Raw genomic sequence first — 9085 nt, 5'->3', positions numbered from 1 at the left:
GGCACATCTCTATTCTGATGCTCTCCTGTGGGTCTACTTTCTCCTTTCTACATAACCTTTTAGCTGTTCTGAGAGGTCATCACACAGGTACTGTTTGATTTGTCCTAAATGTACATCTTAAAATTTGTATTAATACCTCTTTGCTAATTCTCCATTGATATTTTTGCTCTTTTTTCCAGTTTTGGAGATCTCTTATTGTGTGACCTCTAGATTTAAATGTGTGGAGGGGCATTTTCTATAGGACATCTAATCTAATATGGACATTTTGGAAAACAATGTCCAGAAATCCAGGAGAGAAAATGTTCATTTTCAAAACAGCCAGACATCTATCTTTTTATTTTTGAAAATGACCTATGTAGATGTTTTGGTCATTAGTACATCTATCTTTTTTGGCCATTTTCAAAAATAAAAACGTCCACATGAAAAACATACAAAAGCAAGTTTTGCAGATGTACCCAACTATCTTGTCTGTTCACAGCAGGGGTTTCTCCATCAACTGAGCCGGTTTCAGGGATTCCTGCTGACTCAGCTGATGGGGATTCTCCCTGCCAGGATCAGTTGAACTGGCAGGGAGATTCTTCTCTCCCTCCCTCCCTGGCACTGATCCCCTCCAGTACACCTCTAACCAAATAAAAAAAGAGCCACCAAGCCCTACATCCCCAACATCCCCCCTATATCCCCCAACATCCCTGTAAACCCCTAACATCCCTGGTCCCCCCCAAATCCTTCCACATCCCCCAACATTCCTGGAACCCCCTAACACCTCCTTACCTTTAGATGACAAATTGACATGAGGGATTTTGAGCCAGTCAGGGCCTTAGGCCCCTCCCACTGCATCCCAAGATGCATTGGGAGGGGGAAGGCCCATCATTCTGAGCATATGGCCCTATAGGCAGGAGGGAGTGGGCTTCCCTCTTGCCGATTTGCCATTCGAGGGTACGGAGGTGTCAAGGGGTCCAGGAATGTTGGAGATGTGGAGGGATGTCTCACACTCTGTTCAATGGACATTTCTGACTCAGCTAAGCTCTCTTCAGGTTCAGATAGCATTTCTTCTACTAAGCTATTACATAATTGGCTTAGCCTATGATAAGCATTATCTGCTTGATCTTGCCTGCAAAGTCCTTCTGCTGAGTGCCTGGAATCAGTTTTCCTCCTTGCTGTCGCAGAGTGCAGCGTGTCATGCTTGAGATTCTCCCTGGAGCTGGAGGCTCTCCCTAGCTGTGACTGAACCGGCTGTTTAGCGCCAGCACCTGAGACAGCAGTGATTCTCATTGGCTGCCCATGAGATTGCTTAATTAACTTTCTCACTGCTTGCTCCACTGTGTTCACCCCACCCCCTCTGTATGCTGTGCTAGCAGCAGTGGGTGTAAAATCTCTCTCTGGATATTAGTTAGCAATTGCTTGTTTAAGGGCAAATAAACACCTGATCCAGGACTATTTCTGTCGCCTGAAACCTTTTGCATTGTCTTGGGTCTTCTCTGCTGGTTTTCTTCACTGTGGCAGGGCTGGCTTTTTGGTGATAGCCTGCGTGTATTTGGGTATTGCTCCTTTTCTCTGCCACAAGATGTTATACAATGAGGTTACCACGTGAAGGTAATGAGCAAGATCTGGGAGACAAATTCACTGATATCTCTTGTGCGACTGTCTTTATGCAGAACACAAACTCTGTCACAGTTCCTTACCTATATCTAGTTATCATTCAACACTTTTCCTTTAGTACATGTCTTCACCTTCTCATCTTTCTCATCTATCATTATAATTCCAGGAAAACAGAGTAAAGTGTTTTGCTTCCCTTTCCATCACTTTGTACTCTCCCATTACCTTCTCTTTAAATCATTTCCAGGTTTAAAAATTAGCTTTCTTGTCTTCTTTCCTGAAACAGCTGAGGAATTATTTACTTTTCACTTGCCACACTATCTCTACATCGCTAAGTGTAGCACTCTTCCCAACTGATCAGCTTCTGCAGATTACCAGACAAGGGCAGGAGTGTTTTCCTGTGTCAGTCCTGAGAAATGGAACACGCTTCCGCAATATATACGGCAATAAGGGAATTTGATGCTTTTTTTTTTTTAACTGTTAAAAGGTTAATATTTAGCGCGTGCTAAAATGCTTAGTGCGCCTTTGTAAAAGGAGCCCTTAGTCTAAACCAGGGGTAGGCAATTCCGGTCCTCGAGAGCCACGGGCAGGTCAGGTTTTCAGGATATCCACAATGAATATATATGAGATGGATTTGCATGCACTGCCTCCTTAAGATGCAAATCTCCTCATGCATATTTATTGTAGATATCCTGAAAACCTGACCTGCCTGTGGCTCTCGAGGACTGGAATTGCCTACCCCCGCTCTAGATGATTGTACACACCCTCCCCTTTCTCCAGGAACGTCTTCCTTTTTTTTTTTTCTTTCTTGCATCTTACTCCTACCCTCTGAATTGCATTTCGTTTGCTCACCCTGCCACTTTTCGTTCTGATCCAAATTCCTTTTCATCTTTTTTCAGTCCCTCACCCCTGAATGTCTTTTCCTTTCTCTTTCTATGAATTATTCATGAGCAGAAGGTATCATTGCGGTCCTGCTTTTATTGTGGTCCTTAGTGTTTGGCATTGTTTATGCTCTCTGAAGACTGACCATGGGTTTTTAATTTCAAGCAGTATTCTTAATGCTGTGATTCCATCCGTCATAAAAAATGCATTTCAGATTCTACACAGGATGTAGAATGCCAGGTTTCTTTCACAAGCCTAGGTGAATGTTATCTCCATTTCACTGTTATGTCCTGATCATCTTCGGTGCTGGAGTTCCATTTGTCTTTTTAAAGATGCTTTTGACTTTTAGCTCCCAGAGTTAGGATGACACCTTCAAATTTTGACCTCTGATTTCTTTAACCACAGATGTCAAACTCAAGGCCCGCGGGCCAAATCTGTCCCGCCTGGTCGTTTTATGCAGCCCACGGTCCGATGCCCCCAGTTTTACCTTGTGGCCGGTTCCCTCCTCCTCACAGCCGTAATGTGCACGGAGCTGCGTACAGTGGCTCCTCGCACATCCCACACCTCATCCAGAGGAATTCCCTCTGACACTGCGACGTCAGAGAGAAGGCTTCCGGTTCAGGTACAGGACGCATGAGGAGCCGCTGCACGTGGCTCTGTGCACACTACTGCTGTGAGGAGGGAGCCGGCCACAAGATGACACCATGGGGCATCGGACCGCAGGCCGCATAAAATGGCCAGGTTGGAGCTGGCCAGAAGGTTAGACATCCGCCGGAGGGAGGCATAGCATGGAGGGAGGGAGACAACAAAGGTAGGGGGAATGGTTTTATTTTCAAGTTTGAATTATGTCAATTTTGAGCATTTTAATCTGCTATCTATCTTTTGCACTGCTCAGGAAGAAATACATTTGTTTTTTTTTCTATGGGGGTTGTACTGCATGCGGATTCTTGAATCTTAGGGTGCTTTTCTTAATATATTAATACTTTTAGCTTTTGGTCATGTATTTGCATAGGGGTTATCTGTGTTCTGGTAGGAATGAATATTGAGAAGCATACAGTGTGTTTTGTGTAGTTTAATTTTGTGGTTAACCATTACCATTATGTGTTAATAAGATTATATTGTGTTGTATATATGAAAAATGAATGGGGAAAAATGGTGTTATAATTAGTATTATTATGGGGCAGGATCTGGGGTGCAGATTGGGCGGTGTCTGGCCCGTGACTTAGCCTGTATTTTGGATTTCAGCCCCTTAATGTGATTGAGTTTGACACCCCTGTCTTTAACAAAGTCAAACCATTTCTTTTCTCTTTATTATTCTTTTTTCTCATTTATATTCTAATTATTTCTTTCATCTCTTTCTTTCTGCCCCTCTAAACCCTTCCTTTTGTTTTATCCCCTATTTGTTTCCTTTCCTATCTAATATTGCATTTCTCACCTCTTTTCCCATTGATACCGTAAGTCCTGTACGTCGAGTGTATGTCTCATATATTGTTTTCCCTGAACGTTGTAAAACTTTTTAGCCATGTTCATCACTTAGTAGTATGATTAAGCAATTAATTAAATTTTAAATAAAACTTGAAACTTGACTGGAAGCAGAATAAAACAACATGGTACAGCCCTTTTCAGCACTCTGAAATCTAGGGGCTCTTTCAATAAACTGTGGTAAAAATTTGTATTCAGTGCATATGTCTTGCAAAAATTAATGTGCAGCAACTGCAAAGTTTATGTAGCAAAATGGGGTGTGTGCACAGTATATTCCATTGACCCTTTCCCATGCAGTCTCCTGCATGATATCTTCCATGAAATTTCTTTGTAATATCTTTGTCTCTGTAGCAGTGATTCCTAGCTGATGTTTGCAGGATATAAGAGTTGATATGGTTTTGTGTCTTCTCATACACTCCTACAGAGAAAAAGACCTTTATGATGCAGTAATTGCATTGTAGATAACAAAAATGCACTTAATGGGGTGATGCAAGGTGACCCGCAATATCTTCTGGTGTAACACCATGCACTAAGATACCGTTTGTTCACTGTATGCCCATTCCATGCCCTTTTACAGGCCATGGATTTTAATAGAAGCATTAGATCTATGGGGGTAATTCTATAAAATACGTGCTTACATGTGCAAATGAATAGAATAAAGGGATATATGTGCATATGTGTGATTATATTCATGTAAATACCAAAATTCTGCCTAAGTGTTATTCTGTAAATATGCACATATCTTGCTGTGTATTTGACAGTTGACCATATACATAGATAGGCTGAGGGGGTTTGAGCAAGGTCCTCTATTACTAGTGTAACTTTTAGAATACTATGGGGCTACTTAAATCGACCTTGGCTGACTACCTTGATATTCAGCAACACTAAGCTGGGCACTGACTGACCCCCCCCCAAAGAGGGCCAGTCAGGGGCAGGCCAGGGGACGGCGCTGGGGAGGAGCATGGGCTTATGTGGGCTCCAGCAATATTCAGTTGGGGCTGAACAAGATGAACAGGTGAATTTATTACCTTCTAATCTTATGTGGGCCTTGGCTGAATATTGGGCCAGGGCCTGCATAAGTATTTTCCTCTTCTTTAAATAATAATAAAAAAAATCCCATGCACCCCCTCCCACCCATCAACATTACCTCCTTCCTCCCCTGCCAGGGTCAAACACCCCCCCACCTGCCCACCCCTCTCATGTGTAGGTAGATCCCTCCGGGGTTATCTATATATAGTGCTGGAAGATGGTTTCCTAGGTCAGAAGGCGCTCATCATGTTACTAAGGAAGAGCTAATCATTGCCCAGAGTATGTGCAGTGTTTGTAAAGCTAACCCACAAGGTGGACCCCAGCATCTGGTAACTATGATTCGGCTTATTTTTCCCAATGTCCATCACTTTGCATTTGTCCATATTAAATTCCATCTTCCACTTGGACGCCCAGTCTTCCAATTTTCCTAAAGTCTGCCTGCAATTTTTCACAATCCACATGCGTTTTAACAACTTTGAACAACTTAGTGTTATCTGCAAATGTAATCACCTCACTCGTCGTTCCAATTTCCAGATCATTTATAAATAAGTTAAATAGCACCAATCTCAGTACAGATACCTTTGGCACTCCACTGTTTACTCTCCTTCATTGAGAAAAATGACCATTTAACCCTACCTTCTGTTTTCTATCCAATAACCAATTCCTAATCCATTACTGCACTTTACTACCTATCCCATGACTCTAATTTTCTCAGGAGCCTCTCATGAAGAGCTTTATCTAAAGTTTTCTGAAAATCTAGATACACTACATCAACTGGCTCACCTTTATCTACATGTTTATTCACACCTTCGGATTCGTGTGCGAGCAGGGAAAAAAATTTCTGAAGCCGGCACCCGATAAGCCCTGCTAGACTGAAACTGGGGCCAAACAGAATGTGTGCTAACTTCAAGGGGAACGGACCCCAAGTTCCACTAAATCCAGTACAGGCTAGCCAGAGAGGAACCTCGAGGATTGCCTTGCCAGCTGCAGATGTCTGACGCAGAGTCTGTGTCTTCTCTCAGGTAGAGCTGCTCTAGGTACCTCTCTAGCACTGAAAAGCCTTGAACTTGGATAAGAAACCCCAAAAGAAAAAAGAATAAGCAGATCAGAATCACACCTTCTCAACTCGCTTACAGAAGGAAAACAACTGAAGGGGGCTCTACAGCACTGAAGAAGGAGGCAGAGCTGAAGAATGTAAATTTCATCATTCTGCAATCAATTTGCAAGTAAAGGAATGTCACCTATCGTCTGAACTCATATGTTCTTTGCACCAGAACCACAATTTTAAGATGCCATTAATTTGCATGCTCATTATTTTGAGAATGCTGTGGTGATTTTTCTGTGCTAGTTTTGCGGTAGAATGAAGCTTCACGGTGAACTATTGAACATTCGACCTTTAAGATTCAATGGCAGTACCCAGATGTGACCTGGCACTAGATAGCTCGATCTAATGTAGCCAGCGGCAGTGAGCATTTAAAAAAGTGGTCTTCTGATTCTCTTGTTTAGAGAAGTAATATTGATTGGGAAGAGATTCTGATATTTCTTTAACTTTTATAGTACCCTTATGTGGTATTATCATTTTTATAACTCTGTTTTTTTTACTGAATTCTGTAATATTCTTTTTCAATTAAAACACCTCCTTTACACTTCCTTAATCCAGCACACACTGAAAGGCTAGCAGTCTAGAGAAGAGTCATAAAGATAAATTAATTGCATAGAAAAATTAAAAGCAATGACCACAGCTGCTATTATGCAACCTCACCAATACTAATTTTAGAGCATTAATCAAAGTTTAATTAGATATGCACAATGCTATTCATATTTCCATTGCTCATTTAAAATGCATTTTCAATTCAGAAGTATACAGTTTGGTTGCTGCTGAAATATAGTGAATCAAAAAAGCTTTCCAAACCTGTTCTGGTGACTCCAGTCAGTCCAGTTTCAAGGATATCCACAATAAATGTTCATGAGACAAATTTGCATATATTGGGTCTCTAATGTATGCAAATTTGTCTCATTCATATTCATTGTGGATATCCTGAAAATCCGATTGGTTGTAAGATCATCAGGACCAGTTTGGGAAGCCCTGGAACAGAAAATTAAGACATTTATGTAAAACACTGTATATATCCAGAGTCATTGAAACGGTTGTTGTGGCCCATTACTATTGCAATGACTTTCTTTTCCCTTATTATAATGTACTAGTGTTAAAGCCCGTTACATTAACGGGTGCTAGAAAGCAGCCCCCTTTCCCTCTCCCCCTCCAGTTCCTCCCTCACTGTCTCTCTGTGGCCCCCTTCTGTATCCCCTCCCCCAAGCAAAGCTGTCTGCCTCCCAACACACCCCTCCCCCCAAAGCAGCCTCCTTTCCCTCTCGGCCTCCAGTTCCTCCCTGACTGTCTCTCCGTGGCCCACCTTCTGTCTTCCCCCCCCCCAAGCAAAGCTGTCTGCCTCGCAGCACACCCCTCCCCCAAAGCTGCCCCCATATCGGGTCCTGTTCTCACCATTTAAAGAAAATCAGTGGCTTGTCCCAGTAAGTGGCAGTTCATTTTTTATAGAACTACCTGAAAGAAATATATTTCAACCCTCTGCTCCCTTAGTCCCTTGCCGCCCCCTTCCCGCGGTCCCGACAAACGTCCTTACTCCAGCAGGGGCCGCAGCACTCTAAACACGCTGCTTTGCGGCCTGCTACTTCCCTGATTTGCTCTGCCGTGTCGGGCAGAGCAAATCAGGGCAGTAGCAGGCCGCAAAGCAGTGTGTTTAGAGTGCTGCGGCCCCTGCTGGAGTAAGGACGTTTGTCGGGACCGCGGGGCGGGAAGAGAAGAGGAGAGGCGGCAAGGGACTAAGGGAGCCGAAGGGAGGGTCAGATGGGAGGCTGAACGGGGGTTCGGTTGTGCCGGGGAGAGGAGCGAAGACGACGCTGACGACCGGCCAAAGAGATTCGCGTGCATGCGCACTCCTACCTGAGGTGCCCTACATCTCACGGAAGACGGATGCACGCAGGTGGGAGTGCGCATGCGCGGCTTAGCGTTTTATTATATTAGATAGATGGTTCAGGGCAAAACATTCAGAGTGCAATTTTATAACAGGCATCTATAAAAATGTTTAAACATGCAGCTATTTTATGCCTATTTTGAAAAGGCTCCCACAAACCAGGGATGTAGCCATGGTGTGCAAAGTGGATCTTATAAAATAGCTTAAGATTTTAAGTAAAAGGCTAGGGGGTTCGTAATTGAAATGGAAATACATCTAAAAAACCAGCCTAAATCAGTGAGACATGTCATCCAAGTGTCGATAATCGAACTGGGTTTTAGACATATCTAAAAATGACTTAGGCCTTCACGGTGCTGCAGTACGCCCAGAGCTAAAAGGGCATTTCAGGAGGAGTGGCGAGGATGGGATTTGGGCGGGATGTGGGCCTTCCTAGACTTAGTCGTACTGCATGTATAACCGAAAGTTTAACAACACTGTCTAGACGGATCTTGTACGTTGTTACTTAGGCCATCTAAAACCAGGTCCAAGTCAAAAGAAGGTATCCAAAGTGACCAGATAATCACTGCAGGGACAAAGTACAGACCCCTACCCCTGAATTGAGACATTCAGGTTGGGACTTGATTTCCATGTGTAGCTGCCCCAAGTTAAAGATCTGCACGTGTTAAGTGCTGCCAACTAAGTAGCGAGGCTGCAATTTTAACACAGTTTTATTTTGAAGGTGGAAGTAAATAATATGGGATTTAGGAGAAAGGCTCCCTTAATCCCTCTGTAAAGTATAGACTGAAATGAACATGTTTTGAAAACCTATGCATGCCTTTGAGCTGTATAAAACCCGGTGTGGAACATTTTCCCCATATACATGTATTGGGATATATGTGTAGGGATCAATATTCAAAGTGATTTAATCAGTCAGAAATGGCTCCTGGCTGGTTAAATACTACGGCACGCTAAATGTTTTATCGCACGCTAAATATTAGCATGCGCTAAACGCTGTGTCCGTTATATTCTATGGACAAAAAGCATTTAGCACGTGCTACTATTTAGCACGCCCTAAAACGGCTAGTGGGCCTTAGTAAAAGGACCCCTCATTCAGGGCTATTTCA

The 9085-nt window shown here is 43.1% G+C and overlaps 1 protein-coding gene across 1 annotated transcript in view; it reads left to right on the top strand.

Moving 5' to 3' along the window:
• Nucleotides 1-1460: 1460 nt before the first annotated feature.
• The window catches only part of XIRP2 (xin actin binding repeat containing 2), a 309123-nt gene continuing 301498 nt past the window's right edge, over nucleotides 1461-9085 (top strand). The window contains 1 exon segment of the mRNA XM_033944124.1: nucleotides 1461-1593. The gene's annotated coding sequence lies outside the window, so the exon portion shown is untranslated.

Source organism: Geotrypetes seraphini, chromosome 5 (assembly GCF_902459505.1).
Source record: "Geotrypetes seraphini chromosome 5, aGeoSer1.1, whole genome shotgun sequence".
Taxonomy (NCBI): domain Eukaryota; kingdom Metazoa; phylum Chordata; class Amphibia; order Gymnophiona; family Dermophiidae; genus Geotrypetes; species Geotrypetes seraphini.
This window is presented reverse-complemented; position numbering and strand designations above follow the sequence as displayed.